This window comes from Hippopotamus amphibius, chromosome 3 (genome assembly GCF_030028045.1).
Source record: "Hippopotamus amphibius kiboko isolate mHipAmp2 chromosome 3, mHipAmp2.hap2, whole genome shotgun sequence".
Classification (NCBI taxonomy): Eukaryota; Metazoa; Chordata; class Mammalia; order Artiodactyla; family Hippopotamidae; genus Hippopotamus; species Hippopotamus amphibius.
Window position 1 is genome coordinate 192,137,783 of NC_080188.1, and position 19,739 is coordinate 192,157,521.

Here is a 19,739-nt window from a genome sequence, read left to right on the forward strand (position 1 = left end):
AGACTAGGGACAAACAGGTTCTAAATATTTTAGGATTTAGATTCCATTGGGACTTTCCTATCTTACGTATTTTGGTATTGCATTAAACACACACACACACATGCACACAAACACAACACACAGCACAAATTGTACCTCAACTCATTCTTCATCAAAGGTAGAAACAGCCTTGTGTCAGAAACATCAATATTTAAATCATCAACATTATTCCAGTACATATGGTATTCAAGATACTGTTTCAAGCACGGTTTGAACTGTGAAGGTTTATAGTATGATCTCTTTTCCTCTTAAGATGCCTAGAGTGTAGCTATGGATACAGAAAGTATACATAAAAGATTATTATGACCCATTTGGGCTCTTAAAAATGAAAGGCATTCATCGTTGAAGGGAGAATCATATTTTGTGAAGGCAGAATGATGGGCTGGAGTTTTTTCCAAATGTCATATAAAGGGAAAATTAACAATATTAGTTGCATTAATTAATTAATAAAGCATCAGTACATACAGGAAATGAACCTGGTGCATCTGTGTTATAGATGAAATGTTAATCAATCTCTACATTTTCCAATATCACACAGTAGTTAGTATTCTCTAGTCTCATGTATATAGTGATTTGTAGTATTAGTGCTAACTGACCACTAGAGTGATGAATTTCCATTCAGCTGGTTATTTCATAAATACTTCAAGCTCATCCCAGAGATGCATCAGGAATTAATGAACACTTGTAGATAGAGGGTTTGTTGACACTTGGTTTCATCTGGGACACATCTTTTCAAATATTTAAGGATGGATTTTACTCAGTTAATATTCTTTTATTTTAGGGAAATACCTTTTTTTAAAGAACTTTTATTGAGATAGTTAACAGACAATAATCTGCATATATTTAGAGTGTACAATTTAGTATCCCAATCTCTCTATTCATTCCTCCCCCCCACCCTCCCCGCTTTCCCCACTTGGTGTCCATATGTTTATTCTCTACATCTGTGTCTCTATTTCTGCCTGGCAAACTGGTTGATTTGTACCATTTTTCTAACACTTTGTATTTTAATTGAGGGAAATTTGCTGTATGCTTTTACCAGTAAAGAAGTGAGCTGTACATTTGATTTTAAAAAGACATGAAATAAAGATTTAGTTGACTCTCCAAATTTTATTTTTGTGTGTGTGTCATCCTAGGACACTCAAGTTGTTTGGGCTTCAGTGAGTCAAGAACTTGAAAATGTCTAGTTAATTCTTTTACTCTCTTTTCTCTAATTATATCAAAATCCCTAAAGTTCTGACATTTCTGGGGGAAAAAGGATGATTTTTTCCAAGTTCTTACATCTTATTCATTTATTTTTGAATAGCAATGAGTTAATATTGATTAAATGAATAAATCCCAACTTTAAAAAAATCCTATTCTTATTTTGAAATCATATAGGAGAATTGAGATATAGCCCCCCAATTACTTATGATGGGATTTTTTATGCACTTGGGGTTATGAATTTATTTTCAAATTATCAGGCTATACTATTCCCACTTCAGCTCCTTCTAAGGTTCCAGCCTGATCCAAGAACTGTCCTTGGTTTGAAAAAATCTTGGGAGCATTGGTAAACTTTCTCTTTTAGTGAAAAAGGCTAATTTGAATAGTCAATTATGGGAATGCCACTACAATAATAAAGTGCATTTTACCATTTTGAGTATTCTGATAACACTTGAAAAAGCAAACATAAATTTTATTAAATCTTAAATATTCAACTGTTTCTGGAAGCCATTCATTTTTAAAATATTTACTGATTTTTGTCAGTCTTTCAAAGATGGAGGGTAAATTTTTATGTGTGTCTTGTTTTCATTTTTTTAAGTTCAGTTTAAGGACATGTAAGGGCTATACATTTTATATTGTCACCTATAAACTTTTACATTTATTTTAGAGGTCTCTCACTCTAAAAACTATCTTGGAACATTGGCTAGAATGACTTAAATGAGTACATAGGTAAGTTCCTTATTTTAGTTTTATCAATTCTTTTGATACTTGCCCAAACGTGACGGTTGTTTCACATACTTTGTCATTTCTTGCCATTCAGAAGTAACAGTATATGTTAACTTTTTTACCAGGCAATAGATATTTTCAGTAATAACATGGCAGACTATGATACACTTTCAAGTATGTCTATCCATCAATCATTAAGAAATGATGTTCCCTTATGCTTATATTTTGTATAACATTTTAACATGTGATTTTATACAGATAGTTTGATTTCAAACTTCATTTTATGTTCTTAGTTTTCTAAATTAGATTCAATTTGTATGTTGACTTCTTTGACAAATGTAACAGCAGATGTGGCAATAAACGTTTTGCAAGCTGTGCATTAATCATTCAGACCAAAATATTTCTATTAATTTTGTAATGAGAAAGTAGGAAAACCGACTTTTACAGTTATGCATTATATTCTAATTCAACAACAGCATTTAAAGGGTTTTAACCGTATTTTGCCTTTTCATTATTGTATCCTTTTATCATGTCTCTTTCTCAAACAACCACTGGGCTTCTATGATGACAATTCACAATTCTAAATTCTCTCTGGTGATATTTAACCAACTTGGGCACATATAATTTATAAATATCAATAACTCTCTTGTTACACCTTAGAAGAAAGAGTATCATTAAGTTATTTATCTTTCCTTTCCCAAAGAAATCGTCTATATTGACAGTTTGAGAACTACAAATAAAAGGGTATCATATTCTAACTAATGATAAGGTTTAACAGAAAACCAAACTTACAAGTACATTTTGAAAGTAAACACAAAAGAAAGACAAGCAGAATAAAACTTTCAAGAGGTTAAGAAATAAAATAAAAATAAATAGAACAGTATTATTGAGTTTATTTCTATTTTTAAATAAACTTTTTAGAACACTTACAGAGTTTCATAAAAATTTTTAAAATACAAAGTCCTATACACCCTGCACCTAGTTTCATCTACTGTTGATACCTTACATAAGTTTAGTAACTTTGTTATAATTAATGATCAAATACTGATATATATTATTATTAACCAAAATCCATAATTCAGGTTTCCTTAGCTTCTAGTTTACTTTTTTAATTTTTCTGTTACAGGAGACTATCCAGAATCTTATATTACTTTTAGTCATTATATCTTCTTAGGATCTACTTGGCTGGGACAGTTCCTCAGACTTGACTTGTTTCATAACCTTGAAAATTTTAAGTAATATGGATCAGCCATTTTGTAAAATGTCCTTCAGTTTGGAACTTTCCTGTTGTTTTTCTCATGATTAGACCAGTGCTGTGGCTTTTGGGGAGAAAGACCACAGAGGTAAAATGCCACTTTTATCACGTCATCTCAAGGGTACATCTTTCAGCCTGGTTTATGTTTATGTTGACCTTGATTGTGTGGCTGAGATTGTTTGACAGTTTTCTGCACTGTAAAGTTACTCTCTTCTCTTCCTTTTCATATTGTAATCTTTGGAAAGAAGATACTATGTGCACATTTAAGGAGTGGGAAGTTATGCTCCCTCACTTTATGGGAGGAGTATTTACATATTAATAATATTTTTGGAATTCTGCATAAGAGATTTGTTTCTCATTCTCTGTTTACTCATTTATTAAATAACATATCACTATGAACTCATGAGTGTTTTATACCTGGCAATATAATCTAATATTTCTTTGTTGGTCAAATTGTTCTAGCTTTGGCCATTAGAAGCTCTTTCACTTGGCTCCTATGTTCCTGTGACATACTCTTTCATTATGGGATTGTGTGTGTGTGTGTGTGTGTGTTTTATTTTGCTTTTGAATACTTCCATACTTTCTGGTATTACAGAATACTCCAGGCTTATCTTGTATATTTCCTGCCCTAGTCCTGGAATCAGACATTTCTCCAAGAAGCCCTGGCTCCCTTTAGTAGAGAATGGTACTAGAAACCAAACTCTAGGTGCTAGATACAGTTGTCACTACTAGACTATCACTGATTCTAGATCTTTTATGCTGACAGAGCAAGGAAGTATATGGGTATACTAACCCTTGTATGTACATATTTCTATAAATATTTCTATATGTAACTTTTGTATCTGTCTTAAGTTAAGAATAAGTTAATAGTGAGGTCTCCACCTCTAACCCATGACTTCACAGATCATTCTAGTTTCTTCCCCATGCTTGTTTGTAAATTCTCACTCCAAGAGCAAGAAGCCTGGCTCCTACCATCTGCTACTTAAACGTTCAATTCCAGAGTACACAGAGCAGTATCAGTGCCATGTGGAATGCCACTTTATCAATTAGTACAGTGCTATGTACACGTTCCCTTGATGTTGATTTTATAGGCTCCACTAATTTCCAGTGTTTCTGAGGTAAGCACCTTTTTACTCCATCCCCTTCAGTGAGATTGTTTCATACATTTTGTCATGGTTTATATTTTCTCTTGGTTATTTCTCTCACTTCCTAAATTATTTTTAAAAATTTGCACATGTTAGATTTCACAATTTGTGCTTTAAATTTGTGCTCTAAGTTTCTATTGATTTTGACAAATGCATAGTATCATATATCCACAATTACAGTATTTTACAAAGTAACCAACCTTAAAAATCTCCTATGCTTCACCTCATCACCTTTTTCTTTCTTCCCCCTGAACCCCTGGGAATCACTGAACTTTTTATTATTGATACAGTTTAGGCCTTTTTTGGAATATCATTTAATTAGAATCACTTAGTATGTAGCCTTTTCAGACTGATTTCTTTCATTTATGCATTTAAGGTTCTATGATTTTTTTTGTCTTGATAATTCATTTTTTAAAAACGTAATGTTCCATTGTATATATAATGCATAATAAATGGTTCATTTATTCACCTATTAAAGGGCATCTGGGTTTCTTCAATTTTTTGGTAAACATGAAAAAAACTGCTACAAATATCAATGTGCAGGTTTTAGTGTGGAGAAAAGATTTCAGGTCATTTGGGTAAATATTTAGGAGAGCGATTACTGGATTATATCATAAAACTATGCTTAGCTCTGTAAGAAACTGTGAAACTGTCTTCAAAAGTGACTGTACCACTTTGCACTTCCACTAGCAATGAGTATGCAGTCCCATTGTTCCATATTCTTACCAGCAATTGCTATTGTATTTTGAGCTTTATTATGATACTGGCCATACGTATACAGTGGTATCTCGTTATTGTTTTAATTTGCAGCTTTCTAATAACAAAGTATTGTAAGTAACCATTCTTATGATTATTTATTCATCTGTATATATCCTCCTTGATGAGGTGTCTGTTTAGACCTTTTTCTTATTTTCAAATTAGGTTGCTTGAACATTGGTAAATTTAAAAAGAAAATTGTATATATTTTATACAAAGTTTCTTATGAGATACGTGTTTTGCAAAATTTTTACTCTATGGCTTGGATTTTCATTCTCTTAATACTAATACAATTATTAATACTAATTTTATTCTCTCTTTAGAGAACAGAAATCTTAATTTTAATAAAGCTTACTCTATCAACTTTTTTCTCTCATAAATTGTGCAATTATTATATTACCTAAAAGTCATGGCCCAATCCAAGGACACAGATATTCTCCTATGTTTTTGCCTTTAAGTTTTATAGTTTCATATTTTATATTTAGGAATGGTCCACTGCAAGTTAATTTTGTGAAAGGTAAGGTCTGGGCATGGATTTATTTTTTTCCATATGGACATTCAATTGTCCTTGTACTGTTGGTAAATGGATTATTCTTTCTCAACTTAAATCCTTTTGTTCTTTTGTCAGAGATCAGTTGATTCGATTTATTTCAGTATATTTTTGAACTCTTTATTCTGTTTCAATAATCTCTGTGTCTCTTGTTTTGCCAAAACCATACTATATTACCAAAAGTTTATAGCAAGTCTTGAAATTGTGAGTGTTCATTCACAAACTTTTATTTTTCGATATTATATTGGTTTTTCTAAGATTTTTGCCTTTCCATATAAAATTTCCAGGCAGCTTGGTTGTATGTAAAGAATAGCTTTCTGGGCTATTGATTGAGGTTGCGTTATATATGTAGATGGATTTGGGATACAATGACATCTTAACAGTATCAAATTTTCTGATTCATGAATGTGAAATGTAGTTCAATTTATTTAGAAATTTGATGTCTTTTATCACAGTTTTTCAAAAATAAATTCTGTATGTTTTTATTAGATTTATACCCACCTATTTCATATTTTGATGCTGTTTAACTTTTTAAATTTAAAATTCTTATTTATTTTTGTATATTGGAAAGTAATTGATATTTTGTATTAACTTGTATCATGCAAACTTGCTGTATTCATGTATTAGTTTCAGGATATTTTTGTTGATTCTTCAGGATTTTTTACATAGTCACATCATCTGTGAACAAAGATAGTTTTATCTGTTTCCCATCTCTATAGTTTTTCATTTACAGTCTTACTATACTTGTTATGATATTCAATACTTTGTTGACTAGGCGTTATTAGAGAGAACCTTCTTGCTTTGTTCCTGTCTTTAGGGGCAGAGGGTCAAGTTTCTACCATTTAATATGATTTTAGCTATAGTTTTTTTGTAGATGTTCCTTATTAAGTTGAGGAAGTTTCCCTCTATTCCTAGTTTGCTGAGAATTTTATAATGAAAATGTGTTGAATTTTTTTAAAATGAGGTTTTCTTCACATTAATCAATAGACTCATTTGATTTTTCTTCTTTAGCCTGTTGATAAAGTGGATCATATTCACTAATTTTCAAATCACACCAGGAATTAATCCCACTCGGGTATGGTGTAAAGTTTTTGTATGCATTTTTATATTTAATTTGTTAAAATATTGCTGAATCTTGGGAAAATTTTAAAATAGCAAAAAAAAAAAAAACCCCACATAATATTATATAATATGCTTTTTCGATTTCTGTTACTTTTACTAAGTATTTTTGTGAAAAAACTAATTGTATTTAATTATTGCTTTTATTTACCTGGGAAGGTAGTGTATTTTTGTCACAATTATAGTTGTAATGGTTTTAAAACTTTTGATTTTTCAAACTTTTATTTTATGAACAATTATTGATTTTTTAAATCATTGGTATATAGATTTTATTTACTATAAATATTTATTTCTTTGGGTTTATTCTTTATTATTGATATGATAGGCTAATGTTAATACCCAGATGATATACTTTACCTTAAACCTCACTTTTTAATTAGATCTATTCACATTTTTATTTTTTCTAACAAATGTTGAAGGTTAAGAAAGAATATTTTATTGTATGTGTAAACCATACATTTATGAAGGTAATTTCATTTCCATTCTTTTTAATTATGTATAAAATGAACATTTTTCTTATTTTGATTTGAATGCAGGCAGTATCTAGGGATTATGATTTAGAAATGCTTAATCTCTACTATATTTTTAGCACATACTCTTGTTAATAGTCAATATAAAGTATATAGTAACTTTTCTTATGCTTTTAAAGTTTATTGCTGAGAACCATCCATGTTCCATGACACTCGCATTATAAAATCCAGTCTAATTCTTCATTTTTCATGGATGAAATATTCAAAAGTCAGAATTACATACTTAGAATTTTCTTTAAATATAGAAATAAAATAATTGTCACTTTTAATCTTTTTTTCTTGTGTTAAGAATATGTTCTTCAGTTTCATCCTTGTTCTCATTGCAGGATTTCCTTATTTTTAAGGCTGAATAATATTTCATTATCTGTATATGCCACATTTTCTTTATCAATTCTTCCATCCAGGGATTTTTAGGTGGTTTCCACATCTTGGCTATTGTGACTAAGGCTGCAATGAATATGAAAGTACAAACATTGCATCAAGATTTGGATTTCAATTCTTGTGAACAAATACTCAGAAGTAGGATTGCTAGATCATATTGTAGATCTGCTTTTAATTTTTTGAGGAACCTCCATATTTTGCATAGTGGCTGCACCATTTTAAATTTCCACCGCTAGTATATGAGGATTTCAGTTTCTCCACATTTTTACCAACACTTGGTATCTCTTGTCTTTTTGATGATAGCATTCTAACAGGTGTGAGGTGATAACTCGTGGTTTTGATTTACATTTTTCTGATGAATAGTGATGTTGAGCATCTTTTATATACCTGTTGGCCTTTTGTATGTCTCCTTGGTGAAATGAATATTCTAATATTTTGTCCATTTATAGATAAATTAAACTCATATAATTGAGAAAATGTGTAATGTCTGTTGTGTGCCAGAGATAGGAACAACAGAAATCTCCATCAACAGGGCATTGGTTAAATAACACGGTAGAAATGGAGATTATAGAGATGACCTGCCATTTGCAGCCTATTGGAATTGTTCTATATTGGGGTAAAATGGCTAACCCTTTACCTCTTCTCAGTTATTGAATGTGAGCCATCTCAGGTGTGAGCTTGGGGCAGGTAGTTCTTTGAAGCTGAGGTGTTCCCTGAAGGGACTGACAGCTGAAGGTCATCTCCTGACAGCACTCCCAGAAGTTGTGCAACACGTTCTTTCTTACATCTCCGTGTCCATCACAGTCTGCTTGTAATGCCTGGGTCCATTACCTGATGTGCATTAAGGAAGAAGCTCCTCCTTAAAAGATGAGGACTAGTAAGAAGAACTGCAGATCCTGCTGCCTCAGTTGGTCCTGGGACATAATCTATAATTATGTTTTCCCTCTTCTGCTTTTATTTTAGGTTTTTCTCAACCTCAGCTAGCTATGATGTTGGTCTTGGTGTCTTACCTGGTGGGGGTAAATCAGATCCTTATTACTGAGACATCTGAGTCACTGGTCACCATGTGTGTCTCAGACTGAGATTCCTACTATTTTTAATGTACTGTTAGGATTGAGTAAGGGGGTACCAAGTGGTATTATTACCTATTTCTCTCTGCCTCCATCAGTTAACAGCATGTGGCCTACTTCCCCTTCTGGAAATAGGAAGTACAAATTCCCCAGGTGGGTCTTTGGGAGTGATAATAAGCAGGTCCACTCCTGCTCTTGGTGCCCAGTACCACATATACTTCCAGTCAGTGACCCAACACTACATAAGGAACTTTGATTCAATTACTAACTGTGAGTTATCACTCATTAGTGTTGTCAGTAGCTTGCACCAAACCTCTCTCAATCTTGCCAGTGTATGATATGGCCAGGGGACCTCAGGATCATTAGCTGCACTTATACCTCCTTGGCTGGAAAGTAGATCCCTTGGTCTGATGCTCTTTTTTGTGGGATTACATGCTGGTGGCTCAAACGCTCTGTCAGACCCCGTGTAGTTGTGCTGGGTAAGGTCTGACATATGGCAGGTACATCTCTGTCTGGGATATTTATCTAGTTTAGTCAGGATGCATGAGTTGTTTTCAAAAAGGTATAAAATTATGGGTGACTGATGGCATGACATTCTCCAGGACGCTAGGGGCCCGTGATGTATTTTTCCCACTGCTACTTTCCATGCATGAAGCACTTTTGCACAAATACTGTTAGATTCTTTTATTTTCTTTAACATCATAATATCTGCCAGGTTTTTTTGCCCAAATAGCAGGGTGGTTGCAGAGTAGCCTGCCCTACTTGCAGATACTTTCCCAGTTCTAGGACCCACTGCAAATTAGAACCCTTTTGTGTTACTCATAAGATGCTAAGTTCCCCATATACAGAATGTGCTGTTTCTGGAACTTGAAGAAACTTCCAGCATTGTCCTTCTTCCTTTGTGGTGGGAGATACAAGTGGCAACAATTTTTCTTACTTATTATGCGATGCCTGGATTACTAGATTCCTAAATTTTACTAACGCGACTGGCCTCTGGTCATTCTTCCTAATGGTGGTACAAGTTGAGCAGACCCTTGCTGACTGCTCATTTTTTTTGCCCTTGGGTTCTTTGTGTTCTACTAATCATCTCCACAACTCTCTGAAGTCAGACTCTCTAGATAAGTGAGGTCATTTTAGATCTTTCAGCCAGTTTAGCCACTGATGGTCATTAAGTGCAAGAAAAGAGCCTCAAAGTCATTAACCATCAGAGAAATGCATATCAAAACCACAATGAGATACCATTTCACACCTGTTAGAATAGCTCTCATTAAAAAACCCATATGCACATACACATATAAAACCACAAAATAACAAGTGCTGGCAAGGATTTGGAAAAAAATTGAACCCTCCTGCATTGCTGGGGGGAATGTAACATGGGATAGCCCCTGTGGAAAACAGTTTGCAATTCCTTAGAAAAACAAACATAGAATTATTGTATGATCCATCATTTACACTTTTGGGCAAATACCCAGACAAATTGAAAGAAAGGACTTTAACAGATAATTGTACATCCCTGTTCATAGCAGCATTATTCACAATAGCCCAAATGTGGAAACAACCCAAGTGTCCAGCAACAGATAGATGGATATATACATATATACAGGGGAATATTATTCAGCCTTAAGGAGAAGCAAATTCTGATACATGCTACAATATGGATGAATCTTGAAGATATGCTAAGTGAAATTAATCACAAAAGAACAAATACTGTGTGAATAAGGTACCTAAAGGAGTCAAATTCATAGAAACAGAAAGTAGAATGCTGGTTTCCAGGGGCTGGGGGATGGTAGAATGGGGGGTTTATTATTCAATAGGTACAGAGATTCAGATTGGGAAGATGAGAAAGTTCTGGAAATGGATGGTAGTGATAGTTGTACAACCATGTAAACATAGTTAATACCACCAATCTGCACAATTAAGTATGGTTACTTTTATACTATGTGTAGTTTACTACTATATATACATACGTATGTACTCTTTCCAAAAATAAAAAGTATATCAATTTTTCTCTATTCCTTCACTTAAAATGATACTACATAGTAATGTACATCTTCTACTTTTTGCACAATTTTCCTGTCCCAACACATTAGTCTTACACACCAATCCAGGAAATAATAATCTCATAATTTAATGAATAAATACCAAGAAAATATTGTATAAAATATTTACTTTCGCTGAATAGCTTTATAATCATTTGAGGTTCAGTGATAATCCTTCCCCAAATAATATTATCTTCTCAAATTTTCTAAAGTATCTGGGCTAATTATAGCATGGAAAAATTGATTTTCAAAACATCTAAGAGAAACATCTAAATATCTTCTCTTTCCCTCTTTACTCTGTATCAGTTGGTCACTTCCTGGTATCATATTACTTATTTACTTTAATATAGTGTTGTGTCAGAAAGTAAACTCCATGAGGCAGGGGCTTTGTCTGTTTTATTCACTTCAATGATCCCATCCCACTTTCTATAAGAATGCTGAAAATATGGGAGTGTCCCTAATAAAATTGTCAAACAGTTTAATAAATGTAATTTTCTCATTCTTGATTCCAAGCAATTTTATTAGTTGATCCTACTTGCCTATTAGGTAAAACTTGTTACAAATTTTAACTCAAAGCTTGTAAGCAATTGCAATTACTAGATGCATTTACCAACTTTACTATTTAAAGTAAACTACATATTTATTTAAAACAAATTTAAATTAATTTTGTTTGCTTTCATGTAATATTCACCATTCCTCATATCTGTGTGCCCTCTTGGATTATTTTGAGAAATTCTGTGTATATAGCCAGACTCCGCAGAAATCTTCATGATCTGGAGAAATTGTCCTTTTGGAATATAATGTTATGGTAGCATTTCAGTTGTACTTGCTTTCTGTTTGTGTGTGTGTTTCTGCCTATGGTAATTCTATTGGATAATACCATTACTTCTCTTGATAGAATCTTTAGTAACGTGTGAATTGGTTTGGCTACCTATGGATAGAGTCATGTAACTAGGTAGATATATAGATGTGCAAATTTTCTTTCTATACTCTCACTCCTGCCGCGTCCACGACTCTGTGCCTACTTCATATTTACCTCATCTGTAATTACTAAAGATTCAATTCTCAATTAGGTGAATGGATAAATAAAGTATAGTAAACAATTCTTATATAGGGGACATCTTATCAAAGTTTTTCTTTGTGTTGAATATATATTATTAACTCCTATTATAAGATTCCAGTCCTGTAGAATAGCAGGAACTACAAGAGCTAACAATACTGGTCTCTGAGCCTTATGTGTACCTGTGAAGTAAAGTCTTTAAAAGAACACGAACAGCTTCAAATAGCCAACACCTATAACACCTATTTTTTAATAAATTAAGAAGTTAAAAGTTTTATGTTTATTCACTTATTTTATTTCATGTATAGCTTAAGTATTAATCCTTACTTCTATTAGTAAAGTTCTAAGTAATATGGTTGTTATAATGTATTTTATTATTGTGTTAAGTTATTTTCAATTCTGATACCAAGACCTGGCTAAATCACAAACAGAATGATTGTTTCTCTAGTCATAGACTTGCAAACATTCATGTCTCACAAAAGTATCCTATTTGCCACAAAAGGAGTTGGATACATGGATGAAGATTGCTGAGGACAAATCTTTCGCTGTTACTGACAAAACAAGTAAATGTGCTTTCCCAGTTGATGGCTGGTTAATAGTATTATCTTTATATATAAAGAATAACGTATAAAATACAGATAGAATTGATACAACACAAATAAAAATACTTATTTTACCAACAGAGTAAGACTTGCATAGATTTTAATATTAAAATATATATGCATATGGTATTTGCAGAAAACTTCATTAAAATGGAAATTGGAGTTTCATTGAGAGTGGAAAAAATAGCAATATTGGGCAAATTTACTGTTGCATATATCTATGACATGTGATTGCAGCATACTTTTAGCTATATAATTGGGTTTCTTACAAAAGTCAAAGACCCCAATTTTCCCTTCAGTACAAAGCAGAAGGCATACATATATTATTGTGAGTTTTATATGAGAAACAAATGATAGAATTCTGCTTTATATGTTTATTTTATGTTAGCTACTGAAAAAAAAAAATGAACAAAATGTTTAAAGCCAAGCAATATAATTTGATTATATGTTTTAGAAGGAAGTAATAAACACATTTGGCTTTGCAGCATTCTAGATAATTGTCAATATTTTATAGTAATTTTTTCATAATCATATACATTGATTTTGTTGATCAAACTACCTTAATAATGAGTCTCAAGTTACCACAGTGAGAAAAATAAACACTGCTTTTATTTAATGTTCCTTGTTAGCCACAGTGAGCATCTAACATGTAGTTAGCCCTGTGACATATGCTTTATATAAATTTCTGTCACTGAATTTAATAATTTTAAAGGATCTATTAGCTCCACTTTACAGATTAAAAATACAAACAAACAGGCTTAGGTATTAAATGTTTTTCTCTAGTAAATACTGCTGATATCTGAGACTCAAATTTACTAGGGATTCAAACATAGTTTAACACCTATGTCTCAGTGCTATTTCTGAGATACAACACTGCTCCAAATATTGTCATATTTTCTGATTATGCTCTAAAATATAATGGAGCTATGTTAGCAGTATGAATTATCAGACTGTTAGACAAACTGTAATAATTTTTTAAATCTTGGTATCTTATTGTTAATATAATTTAAAAAATATTCTTAGGAGGTAAAATATAGCCATGGGTCAAAATTCAAAAATTCCAGGGACTAAATAAACATTTAAAGTGAATCCTCTTGTCACCTACCTCACTGTTCCCTTTCCCAGGACATCTATTGTTACCAGTTCTTCCTGAATGTTAGTAGAGATAATTTATTCATAGAAAAACATGTAATTATATAGTCTTAACCAGAATCTTAGAATATGGGTTAATAATATTGTTACTTCTCCTGATAGAATCTTTAGTAAATTAGTTTATACATATTGATTTCACTATCTATAGATAGATGTTAGTTATGTAACTGTTACCTCGTGGAGCTAAATGGGACTCCATGTTATACCTGTTTCTTTGACTTTAACCTTTGCTTTTTGTTGCTTTTGTTATTGTAATCATACATGATGGCCTGCTTCTGGGAACACTGCCCCTCTGCCTGAATGTTGAACTAAAGTGCCTCTGTTCAGCCCACCAGAGGACAATCTACCCCATCCACCTGTGTGAATGGCTGAAATCAACATATCCCCTCACTGAGGCTGATTATTCCCGAAGATCTTTTGTAAGCCTGATGGCCCTTTAACTTTACTTCCCCACTGCCCCTCCCTCTCTGGTTCTATAAAACAAACTAGCATCCAGACCCCAATAAGATGGTTTTTTGAGGCAACATTAGTCTGCCATCTTCTCAGTTTGCTGGCTTTCTGAATAAAGTCATATTCCTTGCCTCAGCACCTCGTCTCCAATGCATTGGCCTGTCATGCAGCAAGCAGAGTGAGCTTGGACTCGGTAACATAACTAATTAGATACATAGGTGTGCAGAATCTGGAGAAATTGTCCTTTCGGAACATAATGCTACCATAGCGTTTCAGTTGTACTTGCTTTTCTCTTGTTTATTCGTTTCTGCCTGTGGTAATTCTCTTGGATAATCTTTGCCTAGTGCTACAATGACGTTCAGTGTTCCACAAAGCATGTGATCCAGCCAGTCTGAGTGCTTTATGAATGTCTTCCCCAACAAAGTCTCTTTTTTAAAGGACTTGCTCCTACTTTTTGCACTGAGTAGAGCTTAGCTGTGCAAGCATTTGAGAGGGAGGGTGAGAATTCAGCCACTTTGCAAATCTCTACAGTTAAGAAGCATGTTCAGGCACCTTAGAGGAAGCCAGGATGGAGAAAGAGAGAGGTTTGGAGAGTGAGGTGTCAGTTAGGGAGTGAGAAGGAGTATTTCCATGTGGTAATTATAAATTGTTTTCAGTGTGCAGATAACACAGGGCTTTCTAGGCCACGGAGAACTATTTAGATAGCATTTAAATGCCACAGAAATCCCTCATAAAGGATTTTAAAGCCTTGATGTGACCAGGTACCTGAGTTCAAAAGTTCACCAAATAGGGAATTAACCTTAGAGTGAGAAGTGAGAGAGGAGACAAAAGGCTGAATAGGAAGATGGCGTTATAGAATTTAGGCAAAAGCCGACATGAGCATTTACAGAGTAGTGGCATTTGGCATGGAGAGCAGCAAGTTTCTGGAGAAGATAGGAAATTAAAATCGGTAAGAATGGTGGTGATTTAAAAGACCAAGTGAGAGCCTCTGTGTAAGTGCCTTGTGATTTTTAACTGACGTGCTTCCCTGTGTTCTGGGAAGAGAGCAGACCACCCTAGTTCATCTCATGATGATAGAAAACTGAACTAGTCTTGGGGAACTGACTCGTGGTCTAGTTTGCTTGGCTTGACCTAATTCATTTTGTTCTTTTTAGAAAATAATCATCTGGATTTCTTGCTTGCAGATGAATCCCTAATAGCCAGATTAATGAAATGAGGTAGAAGGTAATGCGAGGTTGATTATACCACATACTGACTTCTGTCTACCAGAATCCTCCATTTAAATCCTAGGTCTCATTTCTACCAGCCACTATTTCCAAAGCACAAACCTCTCCTGGGCTCAGCAGGCAAATTGGATTCTTTCGTTGCTACCTTAAGCTGTAGAAATACTCTTAGCTGAATTTTCACCCATTCTACTTTAAAAACTCTACACCTCCATCTGCTTCTGTCTTCCCAAGTGTGGGAGGCACACTTCTAGAGGCTTATATACCTCTTTTCCTCCTCCTATCTATCTATTCTTTTATTCTTTATCCTGTTACATACATTTATGCACGCCGGAAGGTCATGATGACATTTCACGATATTGTCCCCTGGGAGGGTTCTTTTGAGTCCTTTTAACCTGCTACGGTAATTAGTATTATATAGTAGTTATACTTTTATTACTACCAGTACTGTTATTATTTTATAGGCTATGACCTCTGATACAATATTTAGAGGTCAAGGATGTTGGAATATTTATTTTAGTATCCATAATGGTGAGAAATCTTTAAAAATATAACCATTAAGAATGATATTCTCTACAGATTGTTTTCTAGGTGTCCTTACTCAGGTTAAATATGTTATATTTCTAGTTTGTTATGAACTGTTTTTCCTGTGTGACTTATAAGTAGGCATTACATTTTATCAGATTCTTTTCTACTTCATATTTTGGGACTATCGTATGTTTCTCTTCGCTTTTATCTGTTGATGTTATGAATTATTTGTTTGAATTTTAACAGTTTTACCAACATGCATTTCAGGAATACATCAAATATGGCTCAACGTATTACCTTTTTCTATATTACTAAACTTGCTTTGTTAATATTGATTTAGGATGTTTGTGTCAATATTTATGAGAGATTTTTTCATGAATTACTATTTTTATTTTATTGAGGTTTAGTTGATTTACAACGTTGTTCTAATTTCTGTTGTACAACAAAAGTAGCTCAGTTGTACATATGTGTGTGTGTATATATATATATATATATATATATACACATTTATTTCACATTCTTTTCTGTTATGGTTTGTCACAGGATATCAAATATACTTCCCTGTGATATACAGTAGAACCTCATTGTTTATCCAGTCTATATATAATAGTTTGCATCTGCTAATCCCAAACTCCTATTCCTTCCCTCTCCTTCCTGCCCTTCCCCTTGGCAACTACAGTCTGTTCTCTATGTCTGTGAGTCTGTTTCTGTTTAGTAGATGAGTTCATCTGTGTCATATTTTAGATTCCACATATAAATTATATGATATTTGTCTTTCTCTTTCTGACTTCGCTTAGTATGATAATCTCTAGGTCCATCTATATTGCTACAAATGGTGATATTCCAATCTTCTTTATGGCTGAGTAATATTCCATTGTGTATATATGTATATCACATCTTCTTTATCCATTTATCTGTTGATAGACATATAGGTTGCTTCCATGTCTTGGCTATCATGAAGAGTGCTGCTATAAACATAGAGGTGCAGGTATCTTATCAAATTATGGTTTTTTCTGGGTATATGTCCAGGAGTAGAGCTGTTGGATCACATATCAACTCTATTTTTAGTTTCTTGAGGAACACCCATACTGTTTTCCACAGTGGCTGCACCAATTTACATTCCCACCAAGAGTGTAAGAGTGTTCCCTTTTCTCCACACCCTCTCCAGCATTTATTATTTATAGAGTTTTTAATGATGGCCATTCTGACTGGTGTGAGGTGGTACTTCATTGTACTTTTGATCTGTATTTCTCTAAAAATTAATGATGATGAGCATTTTTTCATGTGCCTGTTGGCTATCTGTATGTTTTCTTTGGAGAAATCTCTATTTAGGTCTTCTGCACATTTTTCCATTGGGTTGTTTGTTTCTTTTGTTATCAAATTGTATGAGCTGTTTGTATGTCTTGAAAGTTAAGCCCTTGTTGGTCACATCATTTGCAAATATTTTCTCCTAGTCCATAGGTTGTCTTTTTGTTTTGTTTATGATTTCCTTTGCTGTGCAAAAGCTTGTGTCTGATTAGGTCCCATTTGATCATTTTTGCTTTTATTTCTATTGCCTTGGGAGACCTAAGAAAACATTGGTAAAGATTTACATCAGAGTGTTTTTCCTATGTTCTCTTCTAGGTGTTGTATTGTGTCTTGTCTTCTATTTAGGTCTTTAAGCCATTTTGAGTTTATTTTTAATTGTGGTGTGAGGATGTGTTATAACTTTATTGATTTGCGTGTGGCTGTCCAACTTTCCTAACACCACTTGCTGAAGAGACTGTCTTTTCCCCATTGTGTATTCTTGCCTCCTTTGTTAAAGATTAATTGACCATAGGGGTGTGGGTTTATTTCTGGGCTCTCTATCCTGTTCCACTGATTCATATGTCTGTTTTCGTGCCAATACCACTTTTTCAATTACAGTAACTTTGTAGTATTGTCTGAAGTCTGGAAGGGTTATGCTTCCTGCTTTCTTCTTTTTCCTCAGGATTGCTTTGGCAATTCTGGGTCTTTCATAGTTCCATGTCAATTTTAATATTATTTATTGTTTCTATAAAAAATATGAGTAATTTAATAAGGATTGCATTAAATCTGTAGATTGCTTTGGATAGTATAACCATTTTAAAAATATTCTTCCAATCCAAGAGCATGGAATATCTTTCCATTTTTGGAATAAACATTAATTTCCTTTATTAATGTCTTGTAGTTCTCAGCATATCAGTTTTTCACCTCCTTGATAAGGTTTATTCTTTAGTATTTTTTGGTGCAATTTTAAAAGGTATTAATTGTTTACTTTCCCTTTCTGATATTTCATTGTTAGTATAAAGAAATGTGATTTTTGTCTGTTAATCTTGTACCCTGCTACCTTGCTAAATTTGTTTATCAGTTCTATTAGTTTTTGTGTGGACATAATATCATGTCATCTGCATATAATGACAATTTTAACTCTTCCCTTCCAAATTGGATACTTTTTATTTCTTTTTCTTGTCTGATTGCTCTGGCTTGGACTTCCAATACTAAGTTGAAAACAAGTGGTGAGAGTGGGTATCCTTGTCTTTTTACAAATTTTAGCAGGATGGCTTTCAGCTTTTCACCATTGAGTATTATGTTCACTGTAGGTTTGTCATAAGTAGCTTTTATTATGTTGAGATATACTTCCTCTGCACCCACTTTTGTGAAGGTTTTTATCATGAATGGATGTTGAATTTTATCAAATACTTTTTTTGCATCTATTGAGATGATAATATGTTTTTTATCTTTCGTTGATGTGGTTTATCACATTGATTTGATTTGTGTATGTTAAACCACAGTTGTGACCCTGGGATGAATCCAACTTGGTCATGGTTTATGATCTTTTTTATGTGTTGATGGATTTGGCTTGCTAATATTTTGTTGAGAATTTTTGTATCTACCTGTATCAAAGATACTGGCTTGGAATTTTCTTTTTTGGTGGTGTCTTTGATTTTGGTATAAGGGTGATGTTGGCTTCATAGAATGTCTTTCAGTGTGTTCATTTCTCTTCAAGCTTTTGGAAGAGTTTGAGAAGGACTGGTATAAGTTCTTCTTTATATGTCTGTTAAAATCTGCCTGTGAAGCCATCTGGTCCTGGACTTTTGTTTGTAGGGAATTTTTATTTACATATATTTATATTTATTATAGATTCTATTTCACTTCTAGTAATTGATCTGTTCAAGTTATCTATTTCTTCTTGATTCAGTTTTGGTGGGCTGTATGTTTCTAGAAAGCTATCAATTTCTTCTAGATTGTTGAATTTGCTGGCATAACATTTTTCATATTATTCTGTTATATATATATATATATATTGTATTTCTGTGGTATCAGCTATGATTGCTCCTCTTTCATTTCTTATTTTGTTTATTTGGGTCTTCCTTTTCTTCTTGGTGAGCCTGACTAGAGGTTTGCCAATTTTGTTTACCCTTTCAAAGAATTAGCTCTTGGTTTTATTGATTGTTTTTCTATTTTTTTCTGTTTTTCTCTATTTTATTTCCTCTCTGATCTTTGTTATCTTTCTGCTGACTTTACATTTTGTTTGCTCTTTTTCTAATTTTTTTTGATGGTGGATTAGGTTGTTTATTTGAGATTTTTCTTGTTAATTAAAGAAGGTCTGTAAACTCCCGTATAAGAACAGCTTTTGTTACATCCCATAGATTTTTTGTGGTTGTGTTTTCATTATCATTTGCCTCAAGATATTTTTAAAGTTACTCTTTGATTTCATCATTGAATCATTACTTTTTTAGTAGCCTGTTGTTTAGTCTCCATGTAGTTGTTTTTTTCTCATTTCTTTTTCTGTAGTTGATTCCAAGTTTCATGCCATTGTGGTCAGAAAAGATGCAGGAAATTATGTCTGTACTCTTAAATTTGTTGAGGCTTATTTTGTGCCCTAGTATGAGGTCAATCCTAGAGAATGTTCC